Here is a 15,807-nt window from a genome sequence, read left to right as displayed (position 1 = left end):
AGAAGCATCGAGTCTCTCCCCCTGCTTTACTGAACAATGAACCCAGGAGATGGAGAACACAGAAGAAGGGGCTGATAAACTGGGAATTAGCTTAACAGAGGGATAAGAACTGTTGAAAGTTGTAGATGCTGCATCTAGCAGGTGTCAGTCATCTGCAGTCATCCTGCAGATGACAGACACCTCCCCCCTGCTCCCTGCACAAAGGAGCCTCCTGGGCACCACACGAGGTCCAATGTCAAGAAAAGACAGAGAGTAAAAACGGATGACTGGTCTCACATCCGTTGGCTTCGGGGACACATTGCCTAAATTATTGATTATGTTGGATATTAAATTGCATGAATCAATGTTTGTTTTCCCTACCTGCACACCTACGGTAACAGCAGCCATTACACTGAACCCCTCATTCAGCTTTACGAAAAGCCCGGGAAGAAGCTGCATCTTACAGAACTTTATCTACTTTTGGAAGAACTAAAGACTCAGGTGTTTCACCTGCCATGGACGGAAGTAGGCCTGGAAGGTGCCCACACTCCTTTCAGAGCCATGGGCGGGTATTCTAGTGGCAGACAATCCACCTCACCTCGAGATGATGCCTCAGCCTTCCTTCTCTCTAAAAATATGTTGTACTCTTGGAACGTTTCAACATGATTTAACATACCAGTTAAATCCATAAAATATACAATTAATGGAAACTCACAATTACAGGTTAGAACGTATTCTTTTACTCCAATCTATCAATAGCTTCATAGTTTCAGCATGTGCTGCAGGGTCACCCCGGAGATATTTGTTTCTGCATTTTTGCCAAACCCGTTTTTGCTGGCTATGGAACTCTTCCTACTTTACCCTGTGAACCTATGATGACGTGCTTGTGCTCCTCCTTTCAACATGGAAAAACTGGCACACTCCAGGCTGCCACATTTAACTTTCTATTAAGTGTCTTGTATACTGTACCAAGGTGTACCCAGAGCCTGTAAGTTAAATGCCACAAGTGAACTGCAGCACCCATTTTGCCATCCAGTACAGTAAACATTTCTGAAGGCTGCCACCAGTACAGTGATGCTGTAAACATTACTGCAGGCTGCCACCAGTACAGTGACACTGTAAACATTTCTGAAGGCTGCCACCAGTACAGTGACACTGTAAACATTACTGCAGGCTGCCACCAGTAACGTGACACTGTAAACATTTCTGAAGGCTGCCACCAGTACAGTGACACTGTAAACATTACTGCAGGCTGCCACCAGTACAGTGACACTGTAAACATTTTTGAAGGCTGCCACCAGTACAGTGACACTGTAAACATTACTGCAGGCATGTCATCAGTACAGTGGCATTGTAAACATTACTGCAGGCTGCAATCCATAACAGTGACAATGTAAACAGGAATGAGGCTGTCACCAGTAGCCTGAAAATGTAAACAGTACTGCAGGCTGACACAAGCACATTGACATTGTAAACATTACTGTAGGCTGCCATCCAGAACAGTGACAATGTAAACAATATTGCAGACCTGCCACCACAAGCCTGACCATGTAAACCTTACTTCACGCTGCCACCTATAGCCTGACTATGTAAACATTACTGCAGGCATGTCAGCAGTAGCTGACAATGTAAACATTACTGCAGTCCTGACATTTGTACAGTGGCAATATAAGCATGACTACAGGTCTGCTACCTGTACAGTGACAATGTAAACATTACTGTAGGCCTGCCATCCAGTAGTCTGACAATGTAAACATTACTCAAAGCCTGCCACCCATAGCCTGAAAATGTAAGCAGTACTGCAGGCCTGCTACCAGTACAGTGACAATGTAAACTTTACTGCAGGCTGCCACCAGTACAGTGACAATGTAAACATTACTGCAGGCTGCCATCAGTACAGTTACTAAAGGCTGCCATTCAGCAGAGTGGCAATGTAAACATTACTGCAGGCTGCTGCCAGTAGCATGGCAATGTAATCATTACTGCAGGATTGCTATCAGTACATTGACACCGCAAACATTTCTGCAGGCCTGACACCACTACAGTGGTAATGTAAAGGTTACTACAGGCCTGCCACCAGTAGCCTGACAAAGTAAACATTGCTGCAGGCCTGCAACCAGTACATTGACAATGAAAACATTACTGCAGGCTGCCGCCAGAACAATGACAATGTAAACACTACTACAGGCCTGCCACCAGTACAGTGACAATGTGAACATTACTGCAGGCTGCCGCCAGTACAGTGACAATGTAAACATTAATGCAGGCCTGTCACCAGTACAGTGACAATGTAAACATTACTACAGACCTGCTACCAGTAGCCTGACAACGTAAACATCGCTGCAGGCCTGACACCAGTACAGTGACAATGTAAACATTACTGCAGGCTGCTGCCAGTACAGTGACAATGTAAACATCACTTCAGGCCTGTCACCAGTACAGTGACAATGTAAACATTACTGCAGACCTCCTACCTGTAGCCTGAAAACAAAAACATTGCTGCAGGCCTGACACCAGTACAGTGGCAATGTAAACGTTACTACAGGCCTGCCACCTGTAGCCTGACAAAGTAAACATTGCTGCTGGGCGGCCACCAGTACAGTGACAATGTAAACATTACTGCAGGCTGTCACCAGTACAATGACAATGTAAACATTACTGCAGGCTGCCGCCAGTACAATGACAATGTAAACATTACTACAGGCCTGTCATCAGTACAGTGACAATGTAAACATTACTGCAGACATGCTACAAGTAGCCTGGCAATGTAAACATTACTGCAGGCTGCCACCAGTACAGTGACATTGTAAACATTACTGCAGGCTGCCATCCAGAACAGTGACAATGTAAACATCACTGCAGGCAGCCGCCAGTAGCCTCCATGAGGCCACTGGTACAGGGACAATGTAAATGTTACTGCAGGTCAGAAACATGTCTGGTGGTGGCAGGCTGGCTAAGACTACTCAGACATCTTAGGATACAGTGAAGGCATCATGGAGCTAGGAAACTCATAGTGCTAAGTATCCAGCCCCTGTGCTCTCTATGGCTTCCCTATGCCCTTACAATACCCATGAATGGACTCAGATATTGTACGGTCATATCTGCTCATGCAGATATGTCCACATACGGGATATAGTGCACTCTGCCATAGGGATGCAAGGCCTGCAGTAGTGGTGACTTACCTACACCTCATGCAGTGGCTGTGTGCCATGTTGATTCCTCAGATTTCTCTGTATCAAGACACGCAGCTTGCAATGACAGTTTGCATGGTCTTGGTGAGGGGTCTCTGGGGTGGCACAATTTGCGCTTCAGCCCCAGAGGACCCGCTTGAGTACCAATGCCCTAGGTACCAGGGATACCACTTACTAGAGACTTACAGGAGTTGCTGAAGTTGTGCCAAACGTGGTACAGTTTTAGGGAAAGAACACTGGTGCAGGAAAACCTGGTTAGGAGTGAACCAGTAGACCACAGTCAAAGTGGCATCAAAAACAGTCAAAAAGTGGGGAGGGTACTGCAACAAGAACCCAGTTTCCCACACAGCTCTTTTCTCAGCTAGCGCACACCACATCGAGGGCTGTGTGGTGTCAACTCTTCTCTCAGCTAGCACACTCTATATTAAGGGCTACGTGGTGGAAGCTCCTCTCTCATGTAGCACACACTATATCGAGGGCTGTGCTGTGACAGCTCTTCTCTCAGCTAGCGCACACTACATTGACAGTTGCACGGTGGCGGCTCTTCTCCCAGCTAGCACGCGCTACATTGAGGGCTGTGTGATGTCTGCTATTCTCGCAGCTAATACGCACACTACATCTAGAGCTGTGTGGTGGCATCACTTCTCTCAGCTAGTGTACACTACTTTGCGTGCTGCGGGGTGGCAGCTCAATTCTCCTGTAGTGAACACTATTTTGGGGGCTGTGCAGTGGCAGCTCTCCTCTCTCAGCTGGCAATCACTGCATTTAGGGTAGCATGGTAGCAACTCTTCTCTCAGCCTGTGCACACTACATCTAGAGCTGTGTAGTGGCAACTCTTGTATCAGCTAGCACACACTTCATAGAGAGCTCCCTGGTGGATCTCTTCTCTCAGGTAGCGTACACTTCACTGAGAGCTGCATGGTAGCAACTCTTCACTCAGCTAGCACACACTACATCTAGGGACCGGTCTTTTTCTTTCTGTTTCCTGCTCTTGTTACTAATCCCAACAGGCAGCTCTGTGGGTTGGGCACTGGTCTACGGCCAGTTATGTGCAGGCTTATTAATTCCCAATATTTCATCATCATATTCCTGAGGTGCCCTTTTTATACCCTGGAGTCCTTCAGGAAGGTGAGAGAAGCTTCTAGACAGTGGCTGTGAAGTGCATGGAATTTCCTGACTCCCCTGCCCTGGCTCCAAGTTGGCTGCAATGACAATGTGAGGTTGTTAGGCCCTTTGTGTGAATGCAGAGCACAAACGATTCAGTTGCAAGTGGACCTTTGCTCAGCTCCTCCTACCATCCTGCCAGCAGATGGCCCATTGAGGCACACCTAATCCGTCTATTGTGTGACTGTATGGGAGGAATTCAAAAAGTCCAAGAGTCGTACGACCCAGGCCAGGCTACAGGTTCAAAAGGGCTAATGGCAGAAAAATACCAACTTTTTTAAAGGGCCATTTTTTTAATTGTTATGAAAAAACCTGACTTTACCATTAAATAGGGTATTTCACTACAGTCCCAAAGACACCAACCATGATGTAGATACCCACTTCCAATTGGAAATGACAGCTTATCAAAAGTAATAAGGAATCACCAATGTTATACCATGGAAGGGGTAGCCCTCACAGTAGTGAAAAATGAATTTAGAAGTTTTTCACTACCAGGATATGTAAAACTAGAAAAAAGTACATGTGCAAACTTCTAATTACACAGCACCCTGCCAATGGCTACCTAGGGGCCTACCTTAGGGGTAACTTATATGTAATTAAAGGGGTATTTAAGGGAATGCAAGGGGATTTAAATGGCAAGTCGACATGGCAGTGTGACACTGTATTTAGGCTTCAATGGCCGGCCTGGGACATGTTTTAAAGTGCTACTTAAATGGGTGGCACAATTAGTGTTGCAGGTCCTCTGGTATCATTTAATTTATGGGCCCTGGGTATATAGTATACCACTCTACATGGGACTTATAAGTAAATTAAATATACCAGTCAGTTATAAGCCAATCATGTTTAGGTGATTGAGCACAAGCACTTTAGCACTGGTTATCAGTGGTAAAGTGCACAGAGTTCTAAGGCTAACAAAAACACATTTCAGCAAGAATTGGAGGTAAGTAGGCAAGCAGTTTGTGGGAGGAGCACTATAAGGTTGACAGGTCTAACAATAATCATTCTGGATATAGCTATCATACCCAGAAGGGGATAATGTAAATATTGAAAAAGTGAATGTCAATCTTAATAATGATACATTCATATGTAAGAACGAAATCGCATCTCTGTTATCGAATATACCTGTCATGAACTCTCCATCAACCCCGACTCAATCCCCCAGATAAGTGCAGTGGCACCACAATAATCCAGGGAGATTGGCCCCAATAAAGTACACATAGCCGGAGGTGTGCGTGCATTCCCATAACACCATAAAGTCAGATGCCACATGAAGTTAGGAACACACAGTCAATCATGAGACAGCACACACAGCACACGCAGTGATGACGCGCCCTTCATGCCAGAGGTCGAACACGTTACCCATTGGCCCCCATTGTGCCCATGCAAGATCGAGGCCCGCCTGCTTTTGTTATCAGGGGCCCTATTTCTGAGTCCTAAGACAAGGCCTGCATTCTTTACCAAACAAGCATTTGAAATGCAGTAGGTCTCGCAATTGCGGGATTTGTAACTATTCGCATTGTAAATGACAATGCCTTTTATTTATATGTTTAAAAAGCCTGGAATAATAAAAGGCATTGTCATTTACAATACCAATAGGTCAAAGTTTGGAAAATGTGAGACCTATTCCATTCCATAGAGCGCGGTGTCCCTGAAGTGGATGCCACGCTCAGCATTAAAGTTTAAAGTTGAAAAATAAAAAAGCTGAAACATAGCGCAATGTCCCTGAAGTGCGCGCCGCGCTCAGCATTAAAGTAAAAAAAAAGCTAAAAGAGAGGGCGTTGTCCCTGAAGCGGGCGCCAGGTTCAGCATTAGTGTAAAACAAAAAAAACTGAAAAATAGTGCGGTGTACCTTCAGTGGGCTCCGCGCTCAGCCTTAAAGTTAAAAAAAAGCTGAAAGAATGCGCGGTGTCTCTGAAGAGGGCGCTGCGCTCAGTTTGAAAGTTTAAAAATCAAGAAGCAGCTGCCATTGTCCGTCAAGTGCTGTGTGGGGCAGCCAAATTTTAAAGTGAAAGCGCTCATAACGCTCCATACGATAAGTATGTGCGGGCGCTCTGCAAATACAAGAAGCAGCCGCCATTGTCCTCATTATTCATTAAACAAAATAGTGCTCACCGAAAGCAGACCGTGTAACAAGGCAAGTGAAAGATCCAGTCGTTTTGGGAGGTTACAAATGCAGACAAGGCGGTACCAAGGAGGTACTAGCAAGCCTAATAACGTGTTTACTAAGGACAATGAGACAAGGCAATTAAAAACATGGGCAGGTAGTGGGCGGGGCTTCAAAGCCATACTCAATACTGCATGCCTCGTAGCAGCGCATGCGCTGGCCAAGCTCGACCTAAAAAGGATTGAATGAAACATTTTATGATACCCAAAGAAATTTTAAAACCTTGCTCAGATCCACTGTATTTCGAAACTTTCCCCAGACACGCTTCTGTCATTGTACTCCCGGCCGAAGAGTTTAATTGAATCAACTGTTCCTGTTTCGCCAGACGCCTCGTGTCTTTTGTTTTTTCAAGGTACATTCATACTCGTGCAACAATGCGAGTGTAATAGTCAGGGGCGTAACACAGGACCGCGCAGCCCCCGCGGTGCGGGGGGGCCCCATGCTCCAAGGGGGCCCCTCGTCACTGCACTCTGGCCGGAGAGCTCCTAATTGAGCCCGGAGGGGGCCCCTCTACATACCGTGCAGGGAGGCCACCTCAGTTTTCGTTACGCCAGTGGTAGGAGTGCAGATTTCCACCGCGCAGCGATGATCTTGCCTTAGCGCCGACAACTTGACACCTTTCAAGCATGGTGCAGCCCACCCAGGTCCTGCTCCCGTGAGCGCCAGTCAGCCTCTCCCCCTGATGTGGCCCATGCTTTCCCATCCCTGATATCAGTCTGCCTGCTGAGGACCCCCTACTACGATGGGCACTGAACCGTTTATCCCCTTCTGCCCCCTGTGCTCTGTCTTCAGAGTCAAGTGATTGCAACCTGAAGCCAATGCACAACATATTCCTGCTACCTACTCACTGCACCCGCCTTAAAGAGCCATGTAATGAAGAGTCTTCACTGCAGACCCATGCAGAGCAGTGCCAGTCACACAGAGTCTACCTTTAAGTGAAACAGAAATAAACAGTAAACCCAGGAAGAGAACATTTCTGATAGCAGACTCCTGCAAGGCTGAAGGCATCAAGTGCCACAGCCCATCCAGGGACTTTTATCCCAGTACATTCCCACGTCCACAGGTCAGTGCCCCTTCCTCCCCAGACCAATCCTGCTCATCTCTGGTGGGGTGATCTTACAACACCGCCCTCTTTTATGACCTGTGAGTGACCAGGCTTAGCAGGACTCCCCAGCAGTACTGGTGACCATGTTTAGATATTGCTAGTCCAGCCACCAGGGACAGAAGCATCTTCAGTGGCATTTTCTTGGCCTCCTGTACTACAGAAAGTATTGGAGCAGGAGGCCCCATTGAGGTGCAGATCAGGGGACATGGATGGCCAAATAACCAAACATATTTTGGCCACTCTTGTGCCATGACAGCTAATCAGAAGTGGCAGGAAGTGTATGTGGATTGCCCTACCTGCTCTGCAGGGTTTCCCCAGGGGCAGATACTTGGACCTGATGGTCTCGTCCACCTGGATGAAAAGAATTGGAAGGAGAGGATCTATCACTGTGTCCTATAGAAGAACACTGTTTACACGTCACATAGATTCTCACTCATCTACAGGCAATCACAGCCACACCTCGCACTTCACAAACAGACCACACACAAAATTATAGCCACCGCATATAATCACAGCAGCACCACACAGAACCACTGCCACAACAACACATACAATCACTGCCACCCCCACACACAATCTCAGCCACATCACATGAAATCACAACCCCATAAAACACAGCAACCACACCACAAAAGTCGCAAATGCACTTCACACAGCCACAACCACACTACACACAATCACAGCCCCACCACACACAATCACAGTCACACCACACACAATCAAAGTTACACCACATAAAATAACAACCACATTAAACATAATGACAACCACCCCACACACAGTCCCAAATGCACTTCACACAGTCACAGCCACACCACACACAATCACATCCACACCGCACACAATCACAGCCACACCAGCCACAATCACAGCCACACCACACTAAATCACAATCACATCAAATACAATGACAAACACACAGTACACACTCAAAGCCACACCTCATACAATCATAACCACACCACACACAATAGCAAGCATGTATGCAAATGTTATATCTCTCTAATTATGTCACTTCTACCCAGACAAAACCAGATCGCATACAGTCACAGCCATTCCATTTACAGTCACAACAACATCACACAAACCTACACACACCACAAGCAGTCACAACCACACCACAAATTCACAGCCACACCACACACAGTCACCACATACACTCACAACACCACACACGGTCAAAACAACACAGTCAAAATACACTTCACACAAGCATAACCACACCACACAGTCACAGCCTCGCTACATACCATTATAGCCACACCTCATACAATGATACACAACTCTGCTTGTAAGACTCCCCTGCCACAGACACAACCATACCCCAGACAGTCACAGACAACCCACACTCACAGTCACATCCATTCCACATACAGTCTCAAGCACAGTACACACAACCACACCACATACAATAATAACCCCATCACGTGTGCCAATGATACACAACTCCACATGCACGTCTCATTTGCTTCAGTTATTCAGCGCCTCTATCACTGCCTGCACCTCATCTAGACTCGGGTGCCCACTGGTCACCGGCTACCTGAATTAAAACCCAGCCAAGACAGCATTCCTGGCAAGAAACAGCACAGATCTGTCTCAATGACACGAACCTTAACAGCCTCAAACCTGAGCTTGAAGTGTTGATAGACCCACAAATGGTATGTGCTTACGCTGCTTAGTATCTGTGTCGGTGGAACAGCAGCCGGTGCAAAGCTGCTCATAAAGTGGAGGAGAATCAAAGTCTTTACCTTACACAGTAAAGCTGCGCTCACTTAGACCCACAGGCACACTCTCATTGCGAACACCGGAAGCAAGCACACCAGTTCCTGCTCAGTGGGTGACGTCAGGTCCACAGGGACCATGGAGCCTGTTATACTTCTCAAGGCCTTAGGTTCGGGGAGAAATGAGGGCACACCCCTGCAGCCTGTGCGCATGGAGGTACAGATCAAGGCGCACTCTGGTCAGAGTTACACTTCCCCCCGCATCCACGGCCAGCAACAAGGAGCATTAACGGTCTGTACGTTTCAAGCAAAGCACGCGGGAGCTGCCTCCAGTGTGGTCTTGGTTTGATTGTGGTTTGCAGCTCCTTTCCCCCGGCGATGGTGCAGCTCACCACCAGCCAGATGCACAACATGATGGGCAGAAGCCCCAGGCCAGACCCACAGAGGGACCATTGAGCATAAACGAGGCAACAGCCCAGCGTGGACAGACTCAAGGGCTGGGCTTTTTCTGATCGCCATGACTTTGCAACCCACAGAGAGCACAGCTGCTTCCTTCGTGGAAGTCCAACATACAAGGATTAGCATCACCTGGGAGCCCTAAGGAGGGCTCAGAGCTCAGTGCCTGCTTAACTATCACACATGCTTCCTCTACTGCACTAGCACAGCTAGGGTGCAGGGGTCATCTTGACATAATCGTGTAAGCACTTTGCAATGGTCCAGTTTGCAGCTGGGCCTGAATGACTTGGCGTTTTAGCTCCATGTGTTCCTTGCTGATACCGAAGGCCGCCTGAGAAGCATTCTACATGCATGGCCCGCTTCCATCAGTTTTTATGTCATGCCAGCTCAGCGAGGGACTGGCAGGAGTCTCTCTCCGTCTTTAGGTAGGAGGCTGTCATGACTTGGGTGACCAGATTTAAAAATCAAAAACCGGCCCAGTCTTCAAGCATAGGACTGAAATGTTTCATTGACCGACGGACACTGAATGACTAACTGACTGTGCTCAGCAAGAAAGAAACCACAGGCAATAAGGCACTAAAAATAATACTAATGTATATGCTACTTTTAGGCGTAACATCATCAATGTTTTATTAAGTTTATGATAAGGTCTCACAACCAGTCCTGCTCAGAGAGACATGGAAACATTCCTTCCTAATTTGCATATGGTTGGGTACAAACTAGAATGGCATGGTGAGCAAAACAATGATGGATTTAGGCCCAGATCTCTGTACTAGGGTGAATGCATGACATTGTTCAGCATTCCGTCCATCAACTGTTCTTTTTACTTATGTCTTCACAGCCAAAAACAAAAAAACACAACAAAATGTTCCATTAAGTGCCCAGGAGGTGTCACCTGCCATTGATTTACAGGCATAAACAGTATTTTAATGTCCCTGCTGATACCAAAATTAGTAAAAACACCTGACACCGGTATTATTTCCAGTGCTTAATTTGAGCTGGTGGTTACAGGTGGGGGCAGGAGGGGAGGTGGAGGGAGGCACGGCGCTCTATTCTCTCCATCCGACAATCCCCGAGAGCAAAAGAAGGAAATACACACAAAGCGGCAAGAAGGAGGGAAAAAAAGAGGGGAAAACATCTCAAAAAGGATAAAGCAGGAACTTGCAAGAGTGGGATAAAGGGATAGGAAGTGTCTAGAAGTGAATTAAAGATGCATGAGGTGGATTGAAAACCCCGCAGCCTTGCATTATGCCCTTGGACATTCAATAACGCCAGCCGTGGGCTTCCAACCACATCTTTGGGCACCAATACTCATTCTTTTACAAATTAAGCACTGTTATGTCTCCTTATCAGTACATACATACCTAAAAAATAATGATCCCTGACTGTTAATTAAAGTAAACGAAGACAGAAAAAAACAAGTTGAAAACAAAAAAGGACAATTTAATATAAAGCCCTATTTAAGTATAATCTACACCTTTTCAGAATTTTAAAACATGAAACAATTGTCAGTCTTTTTCTCTGCGAAATGTGGCAAGTGGGAACCCTAACGTGTGTCCTTTGGGGTGCTTAAGCTGTTGCGTCTTAAGAACTCATGATCCAGGATTGTTCAGTTCTGGGCGACCCCAAGTGTGAGACCCTGTCCTTGCACGGTGTGTGTCTGTGACATCTAAAAACCTACATCTTTACGGGGGACAAAATGCCGGTCAACTCCTGCAGTGGCGGTTCTGTCAGTGGCCACCAGAGGGCGCTCCCTGCCTGCTGATGAAATCTACTGAGAAAATTGTATGAAAGGGAGAAAGGTTTCCTCTTCCAGGTCAGCAGAAGCAGAGAAAGCACCAGCAGCGGGTGCCGACATCACTCCCGGCCTCTCCCTCTATGTTCATCCTGCTGAAGAGGAAGGACTCTCTGTCTGTATGTGCAGTTATCTGCATCTTCAGACCCTCACTGACGCCCACCCCCCGATCTCCAGCTGCCCTAGGAGGAGGAGAGAGCCTGGAAATGCCTGTACAGGTTTCTGCTCAGGTAGGGGATTGTCAGCACCTTCTGATATGTTTGTGGGACTAGACCAAATAATCCTGGAGGAAATCACTGACAGGAGCTCTTTTATCCAGGGTCCTGGGAGGCGGGAGGTGGGGGTGAGGCGTTTCCCTTTCAGCTCTGGGGGTGTTTGTAGTCGTCATTTGCGTTAAAGATGTGTATGTGCCTGGAAAGGGATAACATGTTTGCATTACATGTGGACATTGGGGTAATCGAGTGTCTAGTACTGTCAGAATCTGTATAGTTTTACGTGATTTTTATTAGACGGCGGAGGTCGTCTGTGTCTGTTGTATGGTGCATCGCTGAGCCTACTGTGTACTATTTTGCTGATTAAGTTTTTGGGAAAAATGTTTTGTAATATGCTCTGATTACAAGAGAGGTCCACTACACACCACTGTTGTTTTAATTTGCTGTTATTATTTTTTTTGTTGTTGTTCTTGATTTGGATTGTAGGCTTTGTGTTAAAAAAATTAATAAAAAAAAAAAGATGTGTATGTGCACTGCTCTTCATCTTACTGCACTGTGAGGAATCTGTCCATGATGCACTGCATCTTACAGCACTATAAGGGATATGTGCCACTGCACTGCATCTTTCTGCACGATGAGGAATCTGTGCTTGCTGCACTACATTCTTACTGCACTGTGAGGAATCTGTGCATGCTGCACTGCATTCTAAGTGCACTATGAGCATGCTGTGCACACTGCACTGCATCTTCCTATATTATGAGGAATCTGTGCACACTGCACTGCATCTTACTACAATATGGGGAATCTGAGCACACTGCACCACATCTTAATGCACTATGAGGAATCTGAGCACACTGCCCTGCATTTAACTGCACTATGAGAAATCTGTGCACTGCATCCTACTGCACACTAAGGAATATGTGTGCACTGCACTACTGTTTACTGCACTATGGGTAATCTGTGCACACTGCACTTCATCTTACTGCACTGTGAGGAATCTGTGTACTGCACTGCATTTTACTGCACTATGAATAACTTTTGCATGTTTCCAAAACCCCCTCGCCTGGGGGTTGGCACTGTTGCAAGGATTCTGCCCAAGAACAGAACTATGCGTAGGATTATGGGACCTTAGTAAGTAGGGACTGAGTCATCCTACCACCTGAATACTCATAAGCCCAGGACCGACTAGCTATAGTGTCTCACTCCTACTCTCCCACAGAGAAACAAATGATTAGGCACCCCAGAACACAACACTACCTACTCTCTCAGGAATCGCGATGGCAAGACACACCCATTCGCTTGCACCTGTCCACCCTAAGATCTGACAGAGACACGAAAATAGTTTAAAATATTTATTTTAACTAACATGCCTTAAAATGCAGTGTACATGCATTCACGCGTAGTAACATGCGCAAAGCTCAGTGGTCGAAGTGGGCGGGATCAGAAGGGCACGGCGTGCCCCTACTTCTTTAATTTTATGAAATCCGTTCCCCCTACTTTTCTGTTTTTGGAAATGTGTCCCAGTACGGCAGAAATAGTGAAAGCCTATAGATAAGTCTTGGCTATTCATGGCCGTTCAGGGACGGGCGGGGTGGACAGAGCAGGAAAAGGACTCTGTCTCTCTTCCTTCTTGTCCAGGGAAGACAAGGACAGTGTCCGCTTCTGCTCTGCCGCTGGCAGGTGCCCCCATCTCTCTCACGTCTTCCTCTCCGTGCCTCTCTTTCTGTCTCGCACCTTCTCTGTTGCGGAAAACCGTGACTTCAAAAACGGCTCTTACCCTCTCTTTCCTTTATTTGTTCCCCTGTGAAATGGATCCAAAAAAGAAAGAAGCCCTTGTGCTGCAAATGTCTGTAATGAATTTAGTAGTTCTTTATTTGTAGGCTGAAGATAAACTGCGGGTACCAAGGGCCCAGGAGCACGAAAAACGGTAGCGATCAAACAGGCACAACAGAGTTCCGACCTAGAACATGAAGGGATCCAATAGCCTTACTAATTCCAATTTGCATAAAAATAGACCTAAACAGAGAAGAAATACTGACATAGCATGCCACAATGTCTTTTTCTGACATTTTTCTATTCCACAGTGCAGCCTCAGGGTGGAGAGAAAAAAGGTTCAAAATACAAAAAGTAACTAAATAAAGCAAGTCAGAGTGGTCTCGAAGTGGCCAGATTGGTTTTTCTCACCAAAACACATTAGGGCCCCTTTACAGAGTTTGCCAGTGAAGCTGCGTTTCCCCCTGCGCTGGTGATAATTTCAGTTGCCTATCGCCAACGCAGGCACCCTTGCACCATAGTGAATGGGTGCCTGCGTTGTGGCGGAATGATTGTTTATGTGCACGAATGTGTCCCTTCCTACACATAAACAATGTTAAATAGCGATTTGTAATTTCTATTAGTGCTGCACATATAGAAGTTGCAACGTGTCATTTTTTAAATGACTGTTTATGTGCAGGAAGGGGCACCCTACAGTACATAAACAATCATGCATGGCGTTTTGCTGTTTTTATGTGTGCTGCACAATGCAGCACACATGAAAACAGCAAAAACAAGGAGAAATAAAGCATTTCTCCTTGTTGGTCCCTGTTAAGACCACGTTGTCCCTGCTTACATTTCACATGTTTTACTTAATCTTGCATTCCCTATGAGTAATTGCTTTTTCCAAGATGTTATTACTTTTTTTTCAGGCAGCTTAATGCTCGTCTAGTGCATAATTTGAACTGAGTCACATCCAGGTGTTTATAGCGCAGCACAACTGGGTTATAGTTGAAGGCAGTGCGAGTTTCTCTCAGTGAGGCTTTATGATGTTCAGTGTGGGAGAGGATGTGGTACTATGGCCAGAGCTGCCGAATTTGGATCTGGGGAACAAACGTCAGCCTTCATGACCACTCCACCAAACCAATCTGCTGCAGGAGCATATTCCTGTGCTTGACCTTAGAAGGTCCAGCTAGATCTTAGAAGCCCTGGTGGCTTAGCACCAGAAGGTGGGCCCTATCAGGGGCAAGTGTGGGTTAACCTTGAAGGCCTATCCACCACAATCCATGAAGTTCACCTTCAGTCTTGCAGGCAGGCTAACGAAGCAACACACCCCAGAGTGACAGTGACTCGGTCACTGAGGTCACAGGACCCTTGAAGTCAGTCAGTCTCACCCATTTGTACCTCAATTGGCCTTGTTTCAGCAATAGTACTGCAGCTCACCAGGGATCGGCAATGCAGGATTTGCACGCACTCCAAACTAAGTTCGCAAACTTCTCGGCCTCTCTGCTTCATGCACAAGCACTTTTAACATGTGCTGTCTGCTTTTGGGCCAGTAGAATTATGCAGCAAGGGAGAACAAAATTATGCCACAGTGTTGACTAAATTATGCAGCAAACAAAAAGGCTGCAGTATAATACGGTATATTTTCTGATACTTTATTATTTTGACATTTTTACACGTACTAAAAGTCTCTGCAAATATTTTGCCTCATTCGTATCAGTGTAAAAGTCAAATGCAGCAGTGAGAAAGGTTACCAGTCAAACTTTGCAAAGGGCCCTCCACTTCGAAGCAACAGAAGTCACAGTTTTTAGTAACTTTTGATTCATTTGAGCTCAAAACAATGTATTAGTTAAAATCATCAGATTATGTAGCATATGGTGTATTATGTGGCAAATATGGCAGAGCCATAATTAGGTGAAAAACATTTGAAAACTGGGATATTTTGTCATTCTTGTTTGAACTGCTCTTGTGGAAAAAGGGAGGAGTAGTGCTGATGACAGAAATTGCATAGCTCGTAGACAAGTGGCTTGTACTACCACTTTTAAGTGTATTTGGGACATTCTGTGATTGGAAATGTATCCTACTTTGTGAATACATTTAAATGTCAATAACTCATATTCTTTTTTTCAGTTCAGAAATTTTTTATTAATAAAACGCAAGGTGTCACAACATAGTTCACAATGTTAAATACATTTCAGAAAAACGAAAAAGCTGCAATAACAATAGGCATTGATACAAATCGGACTCAAAGAGAAAACTAGGAGT

The 15,807-nt window shown here is 45.9% G+C and overlaps 1 pseudogene across 1 annotated transcript in view; it reads left to right on the top strand.

Moving 5' to 3' along the window:
* Window positions 1-11,611: 11,611 nt before the first annotated feature.
* Window positions 11,612-15,807, top strand: part of LOC146847630 (uncharacterized) — a 79,381-nt pseudogene continuing 75,185 nt past the window's right edge. The window contains exon 1 of the transcript XR_014981136.1: window positions 11,612-11,805. The product of XR_014981136.1 is annotated as an uncharacterized LOC146847630 (transcript). The remainder of the gene's footprint in view (window positions 11,806-15,807) is intronic.

Source organism: Triturus cristatus, chromosome 4_1 (genome assembly GCF_964204655.1).
Source record: "Triturus cristatus chromosome 4_1, aTriCri1.1, whole genome shotgun sequence".
NCBI classification, from domain to species: Eukaryota; Metazoa; Chordata; class Amphibia; order Caudata; family Salamandridae; genus Triturus; species Triturus cristatus.
Note: the sequence above shows the minus strand (reverse complement) of the source record. Positions and strands in the feature narration are given on the sequence as shown.